This window comes from Nicotiana tomentosiformis, chromosome 11 (assembly GCF_000390325.3).
Source record: "Nicotiana tomentosiformis chromosome 11, ASM39032v3, whole genome shotgun sequence".
In the NCBI taxonomy this organism is placed as follows: Eukaryota; Viridiplantae; Streptophyta; class Magnoliopsida; order Solanales; family Solanaceae; genus Nicotiana; species Nicotiana tomentosiformis.
Genome location: NC_090822.1, coordinates 69,019,590 through 69,028,150, shown reverse-complemented (window position 1 = coordinate 69,028,150; position 8,561 = coordinate 69,019,590). Strand labels below are relative to the sequence as shown.

The 8,561-nt window shown below is 41.6% G+C and overlaps 1 long non-coding RNA gene across 1 annotated transcript; it reads left to right on the top strand.

Moving 5' to 3' along the window:
* The first annotated feature begins 6,147 nt into the window (after positions 1-6,147).
* Positions 6,148-8,431, top strand: LOC104117709 (uncharacterized). Its single transcript, XR_691128.4, has 2 exons — positions 6,148-6,309; positions 8,086-8,431. It is a non-coding gene; the product is annotated as an uncharacterized lncRNA (long non-coding RNA).
* Positions 8,432-8,561: the final 130 nt, after the last annotated feature.

The window sequence follows — 8,561 nt, the reverse complement described above, 5'->3', positions numbered from 1 at the left end:
AGAGACCGGATGGCTTGCTCCAGAGATTAGAGATCCCAGAGTGGAAGTGGGAGCGGATCACTATGGACTTTGTAGTTGGGCTCTCACGGACTTCGAGGAAGTTTGACGCTATTTGGGTTATTGTGGATCGGCTGACCAAGTCCGCGCACTTCATTCCAGTTAGTACTACTTACTCTTCAGAACGGTTGGCTGAAATTTACATCCGAGAGATCATTCGCCTGCATGGTGTCCCAGTTTCCATCATTTCAGATAGGGGTACTCAATTCACATTGCAGTTTTGGAGGGCCGTGCAGCGAGAGTTGGGTACTCAGGTTGAATTGAGCACAGCTTTTCACCCTTAGACGGACGGGCAGTCCGAGCGCACTATTCAGATATTGGAGGACACGTTGCGTGCTTGTGTCATTGACTTTGGGGGTTCATGGGACCAGTTTCTGTCACTCGCAGAGTTTGCATATAACAACAGTTATTAGTCGAGCATTCAGATGGCTCCGTACGAGGCTTTGTATGAGAGGAGATGTAGATCTCCAGTTGGATGGTTTGAGCCGGGTGAGGCTAGGCTCTTAGGTATAGACTTGGTTCAGGACGCATTAGATAAGGTGAAATTGATTCAGGAGCGGCTTCGCACGGCGCAGTCTAGGCAGAAGAGCTACGCGGATAAGAAGGTCTGTGATGTGTTTTTTATGGTTGGGGAGAAGGTTTTGCTGAAGGTATCACCCATGAAGGGTGTTATGAGGTTTGGGAAGAAGGGCAAGTTGAGCCACCAGTTCATTGGGCCTTTTGAGGTGCTTCAGAGAATAGAAGAGGTGGCTTATAAGCTTGCCTTGCCACCCAGCTTGTCGAGTGTGCATCTAGTGTTTCATGTTTCCATGTTCCGGATGTATATTGGAGATCTGTCCCATGTTTTGGATTTTAGCACGGTTCAGTTGGAGGGTGATATGACTTATGATGTGGAGCCGGTGGCTATTTTGGATCGGCATGTTCGAAGGTTGAGGTCGAAGTATATAACTTCAGTGAAGGTGCAATGGAGAGGTCAGCCTGTAGAGGAGGCCACTTGGGAGACCGAGCGGGAGATGCGGAGCAGATATCCATGCCTATTCGAGACTCCAGGTATGTTTCTAGACCCGTTCGAGGATGAACGGATGTTTAAGAGGGGATGGATGTAATGACCCGGACGGTCATTTCAAGAGTTATAGCCCCGTTTTCCCCATTTCTACTACTTTTTGTGTCATTCAGCTATATTATGTTGTATCGGGTTAGTTGGTTCGGGTCCGGAAGGAACTCGAAGTGAAATGAGACACTTAGTCTCATAATTGAAAAAATATTAAGTTAGAAAAGTGGATCGGATATGGACCTATGTGTAAACGACCTCAGATTTTAATTCTGATAATTCCAATAGCTCCGTATGGTGATTTTGCTCTTAGGAGCATGTCCGAAATATTATTTGGGGATCCGTGGTAGAATTAAGCTTGAATTGGCGAAATTGGAAATTTGGTGATTTCGGTCGGCAGTGAAAAATTTGATATCAGGGTCGGAATAGAATTCTGGAAGTTGAGGAAGGTTCATAGTGATTTGTGACATGTGTGCAAAATTTGAGGTTATTCGGACATGGTTTTGTTGGTCCCGGCATCGGTTGACGAATTTGGAAATTTAGAAGTTCTTAGGCATGAATCTGAGGGTAATTTGATGATTTGATATTGTTTTGAGTGATTCGAAGGTTCAACTAAGTTGGTATGTTGATATATGACTTGTTGGTATTTTTGGTTGAGGTGCCGAGGGCCTCGGGGTGATTTCGGGTGGTTAACGGATTTATTGAAGTTGGAAATTGCAGCTGGAGCTGCTGCTTCTTCTATTTCCGCACCTACGGAAGAAAGGGTCCCAAGTGCGAGGCCGCTAGTGCGCATGGGAAGTGCGCAAGTGCGGGAGACGCTGGGCCAAGGCTGGGAACGCAGGTGCGAAGAATTGGCTGCATCTGCGAGCACGCAGGTGCAAAACCTTGAGCGGAGATGAGGAGTGTGGACTGGTTTCGCAGATGCGCACCTGGGATCGCAGGTGCGAGTCCGCAGGTGTGATGAAGTGGTCCGGAGGTGCGGAATCTGGGTGATTAAGTGAGTTGCGTAGGTGCGGCTTCTTGGACCGCAAGTGCGGTAGCGCGGGTGTGAAAAAATGGCCGCAGGTGCGAAAAACCTGGGCAGAAACCATAAATAGAACCCTTCGCGAATTTTGGTCATTCTTCACAATTTCAACTCGGTTTTTGGAGCTTTTTGGAGGGATTTGAAGAGGGAATCAAGGGTATTTCGTTGAGTTTAGTTACTTGAGCCCTAATACTTGTATATATGGTGATTTTCCGTTGTTTAATCATAGTAATTAGTGAAAATGAGGGGTTAGGGCTTGGAATTTTTGGAAAGAAATTTAAGGATTTGAAGAACCAAACGATGTCGGATTTTTATGAATTTGGTATGGTTAGACTAGTGAGTGAATGAGCTTTCTAGTTTTGTAAATTTTGTCAGATTTTGAGATGTGGGCCCGGGGGGCGGGTTTGAGCCAATTTTGGGTTTTGGTCTAATTTTGTAGTTTTTCTTGTGGAATTCATCCCATTAGCGCGTATTGATGGTATTGTATTGATTGTGAATAGATTCGGAGCATTTCGAGGCCGAGTCCAGAGGCAAGATCATTGCGGGTTAGAGATTTGACCGGTTTGAGGTAAGTAACGATTGTAAATTTAGTCCTGAGGGTATGAAACCCCATATTTCGTATCATTCTATTGTTTTAAAGTGACGCACATACTAGGTGACAGGCGTGTGGGCGTGCACTGTTGTGGATTTGTGACTTGGTCCGTCCCGTAGCAACTGTAAGGTTGCATACTTTGTTGAAACCATTTGATACTTATATGTTTTAGAAAGAATTTCTGTAAATTGTGTTGAATGCCATGTTTGGGCCTTGCGCTAATGCTGTTTGGGCCTTGCGCCAATGCTGTTTGGACCCTTAGGGGCTGTTTCTTACCATCCTCTCATTGTTTTCGATTGAAAATTTATACTCAGTCATGTTTATACTTGTTTACCGCATAACTCAGTTTTATGACTCTATTTTGATGCATATAAATGTTTTGGGCCGATTGCCATGTTTTACTAAAATGCCCGAGTGTCTTGAGAGGTTTATGTTTGATATCGGCCGAGGGCCTGATTTGTGAGGATGAGTGTGGATCGGGGCTGCCCGCCTGCAGCATATTTATGTTTGATATTGGCCGAGGGCCTGATTTGTGAGGATGAGTATGGATCGGGGCTGCCCGCCTGCAGCATACTTTATTATTGTAGCACGTGAGTTGTCCGTGCAGATTATAGCACTTGGGATGAAGGAGACCCTACGGAGTCTGTACACACCCCCAGTGAGCGCAGGTACCTACTGAGTACGAGTGTCGAGTGCTGAGTGACTGGGAAGCATGAGTGATTGTGAGGTATGCCCGAGTGGCAAGAGTGATTGTGAGGTATGCCCGAGTGGCACGAGTGACTGTGAGGTTTGCCCGAGGGGCTGTATATGAGTGATGTTTTGCCCGAGGGTCTGTTTATGATTTCACCATTTTTGCTCACCTTTGCATTGAACCTTTGTTTGAAAAATTGTTGGAAAAATGTCTTTAAATGATTTTTACTGGAACTGGGTTTAAACGAGATGTTTGATTCAAATCCTGATTTTTAAAAGCATGTGGTATTTTACTGAGATTTTCTGATATGAACGTTATATGTTTTATTGCTCGTCACTACTGCTCAGTCTTTATTTATTGTTGTTACTTACTGAGTTGGCGTACTCACGTTACTCCCTACACTTTGTGTGCAGATTCAGGTGTAGCTGGACACGGTAGCAGTTATTGAGTGTTCTGGTTGCAGATTTTCTTGGAGATAGCAAGATAGCTGTTTGGCGATCGCAGCCCTTGATCTTCTCCCTCTTATCTTCCTCTAGTTGTATTTAGTTATTTTCCAAGCTGAGTTAGCCTTGACATTGTTAGATAGATTGTAGCAGATGCTCATGACTAGTGACACCCCGATGTCGGGCTTTTTTTCCCCACTTCTATTTTTCTTTGATTTGAACTCTTTTAATGGAGGTTTTATGTCAAATAACCTTGAAATTATCTTTAAAATGAAAATATTGGTTTGTTTTGGAAATGAGTCGGCTTGCCTAGTTCCACGATAGGCGCCATCACGACAGGGGTTAGTTTTGGGTCGTGACAGAATCGCCTTACCCGAGCTCAAAAATTAGAAATGGTTGAAAATGGGTCGAAATCCCATTTCCAGAACTTAAGTTCTATTTTTTTCAGATTTTTATTCATCGCGATCTCGGAAATTCGTTCGCGATCGCATAGAACAACTTCTGCCAGGTCCATTTTACTCTTCGCGATCGCGGATAATTGTTTGCGATAGCGAAGCATATTTTGGCTGCCCATTTTATTAACTCTACGCGATCGCGTAAATGGCCATGCGATCGCAGAGAACATTTTCCCAACCTTACGCGATCACGTACCGACTTATGCGATCGCGTAGCACAAGTTTGGTGCTTCAGCTTCTGCCTCATTCCTTCTTCGTGATCACAGCTTGGCCCACGCTTTCGAAGTGCACTGGGAGTTAACCTTCCGCGATCGCGTGCCTACCTTCGCGAACGCGAAGGGTAAAACTCTCGATTCACAATTTCCTCTTCGCGATCGCAGGAATGGCTTCGCGATCGCAAAGCACAATGCACCAGATGACAGCAGAAGCTAAAAACCAGATTTTTCTCAAAGTTCAAATGGTCTGTAGGCTATCTGAAACTCACCCGAGCCCTCGGGGCTCCAAACCAAACATGCACCCAAGTTCTAAAATATCATACGAACTTGCTCGCACGATCAAATCGCCAAAATAACACCTAGAACTACGAATCAGACACCAAATCAAAGAAAATTTTCAAGAAAACTTCAAAACTTATATTTTCACAACCGGACGTCCGAATCACGTCAAATCAACTCCGTTTCTTACCAAATTCGGCAGACAAGTCATAAATATTATAGTGGACCTATACCGGGCTCTAGAACCCAAATACGGACCCGATGTCAATAAATCCAACATCAGTAAATTCTTAAAAATCATTAAGCTTTCAAACTTTTTATTTTTTATCAAAATTCCATATCTCGGGGTAGGGACCTCAGAATTCGATTCTGGGCATACACCCAAGTTCCAAATCACGATATAGACCTACCGGAACTGTCAAAACACTGATCCGAGTCCGTTTGCTCAAAATATTGACCAAAGTCAATTCAGTTGAGTTTTAAAACTCTATTTCATATTTTAATCCATTTTTCACACAAAGATTTCCCGGAAAATTATACGGACTGCGAATGCAAGTCGAGGAATGATAAATAGTAATTTTTGAGGTCTTAAAATACAGAATTACTTATTAAATTTAAAGATGACACTTTGGGTCATCACAAGAAGTGCACCATTGAAAGCCATTCAAAGCTTTGCTTTCGAAAATATAATTTTTTGAGTTTGTTAGTTGTTTGGATTGGGTGTTGTTCCAATTGATTGAAAATATCAAAAGGAGTTCAAAATTTAAATTTGAAGTGATTTGAGCAATATATGAGTTAAATTTCAGAAAAGACGCAAGGAAGAAGACGAAGTCAGTTTTTTGTATAATTATGTATACTCTTGTATAATAGTGTATATGAGTGTATAAACACATCTTATATACTTTTATACACCTTTATACAAGCTTCTGTAGATGAACTTCTTGCACGATTTTCAGTTGCAATTCTTGTTCAAAACCAGTCCAAATCTCCATTAAATGACTTCAAATTTTATATACAACATCCTTATACTATTTCTAACAAGTCTAAATAACACTCACTCCAAATTTCTCACAAAATCAAATTCAAAATTTAAATCCACATATTTAAGCTTGTTTTCACCATCCAAATGGATTTGGTTTGTTGAACTAATATTTGAATCACAGTTACTGATTCGAAAATTAACTTAAAATCTTGAGCAATCTTTTTTAAAAATTAAATAGTAATTTCGAGAACCTATTATTTTTTAATGTTGAATCTTAACCAATTATTTCTGGGCTAGTTGGTTATAAATTGAAATGTGGGCTATAAAATTGAAAAGTAGAAACCCATTGTATTTATGTGAAATTTTCCCATTATTACTAGAATGTCCTACTCGGAGCTAGGGTTTGTTACCTCCTTGTTTATAAATGGAAGAGGAGGCCACAGTTTCCTCGTGAAAGCGGCGAAAGTCGAGAGATAAAGAGTGAGCCATCGGTGAAATTTAAGCAAGGATGAGGGCCAAGGTCTGTTATCTCATTCCAAATCCTAAATAATGCATCTTCTTTATAAGGTGGTCAAGGGAATCATGAATCTAATCCTACGCAGAGAGAATCATAACCTATTATGTTTAACATGCTAATATATAAGAAAGAGGATTACGCCATCCTCACCAACTTCATGTCATAAAAAACCACATATCTGGGGAATTCCTGCACTATGCTATATATGGTATTCATATAGCTGAACTATCTTGTTTGGCATTGAGACATAGTTGTTGTTGTTAGCTATATATGCCAGGAGAAAAAAACTGTTAACTTAGCAAGTTTTAATTTGGAAAACACTGCTTTTTGACTTCTCTACTGCTTGCTGATCCTAGTTGGAGCCCTGGAAGGCCCTCTTCAGTGTCTTCTCTATTATTGTTTTGCTCTGCAGTGTTACAACTGTTATGATTGCTTAAGATTTTTACTGGAGTTTGTAGACTTCCATTGGTTATGTGGGCAAATCCACCCTCCTTACACTAAGCCTCGTTAGCAAAATTGAGAACGTTATAGGAAGCCCCATTAGTTAAAAACTTGCAATACTTGTGACCTGATGTGAGAAAATAATTGCTGAGACTGGTTTCTCCAGCATGTGAATTCCCAGAGTTCCTTCATCAGTCCTCCCTTTGTTTTCTCACCTGCATCATTCGATGAGCTTTCTCACTCTTGTTTCGCATGCCTAACCCTGTCAGTCAGCCTACATCTGTGCCATTCCAAGATTGCGCCCACATTGCCTTTTCTCAGATCTCTACCCTCCCAGCCATCTCCATCATTTGCTCCTTCTAGCGCAAGGCAAGAGTGTACAGAGAGAATGGTAGAAGGGCTTTTTCTAGTCTAAGTATGATATGAGATGCACTTCTTTTAATATGATGGTGTAGTAGATTGCAATTGGAAGAGGAATAAAATTAGACTGACTATTCAAATCAGTACTCTTTAATAAACTAAGTTGCTGATGCTGGAACTTCGTGTTTTAGTAATATTACCATGGCATATATATGGTTGGCGAGCGTTATCTTCTGTTTTCAGATTTCTTCTTGTTCTTTCGTAATGTTGCCACTCTGAATTCCCTTATGTGTGCACCCAAGTGTGCGGGCTAGTGGTCAATGATGCGGGGGCAAAAACATTAGGTGATTTCTTATTTGTCCAAGCCTTGGTGGATAATGGTACTCGATACCTGTCCGGGTGGGAGTGGGAGGTAGTAGGTATCTCGTGGAATTAAACAATTAGCTGAGGTGGTATCTCATGGAATTAGACAACTATTTGAGGTGGTATCTCGTGGAATTAGACAATTAGTTGAGGTGCGTAAGCTGCCTTGACACCACGGTTATAAAAAAGGTTCTCTTTTGTGTGGTGGACTATCTATGATGAACTTGTATTTGTGTAGACAGCCTACTATTTTTCCGTGCGTAAACTAGAGTTTATTTGATGTGTGCTGTGCCTTTTGGGATCTGTTGTTGGGGTAAGAAAATTCTGAAGTCCTGGTTCTGCCCCAAAGGAAGTATTTGATGGGCTTTATATGGGAAAAAAGGGAAAGAATGTACTGGTTTAGTGTGAGGCCCTGGAATGGAGTAGAGAATGTCTGGATTCAGAAGTTGTATTGAGAATGTAGCCAAAGAGATTAAGAGGAAAGCTGAGACAATGGGTTTTCTTTAGCCTCTTCAAATAACAATTAAGCGTACCAAAACGGCGTTTGCTAAGATTTTTGTTCTCTCTTATCACTGTAACTGCGGCAGCCTCTAATGTTTCTTTTTTTAATTGCAGTGGAAGAAGAAGCGTATGAGAAGACTGAAGAGGAAGCGCAGAAAGATGAGACAGAGATCTAAGTAGATGAGGGTTCTAGATGCCTAGGACGCTTTCTTGGGTGAATCTGCTGCCCTTTTCCTCTTGCTGTCTATCTCTCTGGCAGCTCCAGAGAATGGTGGTTGTCTGTTGTTTGAAGCTGTATTAATTAATCTACTATGTTTTATGAAGGAGCTTAGTTTAGTTAAACTATTACTTGTAAGGATGTTGATTTGTGTTTTTGGGGCAACTTGCTAGTTTTGTCCACCTAAGATATATGGAGATTATCCTGAACCTATTCTCTTTTAAGCTGACTTTCTTGAAAGGATTTCTGTTTGTCTGGGGTTGCATCTCATTTGATTATAGTTTGACTGAATGTTATTGCTTGGAGTGATGTTCTTGAGATGAACTGTCATCTGTCTCTGGTACGAGTTGCCAGGGTTAAACATGAGCCGAAG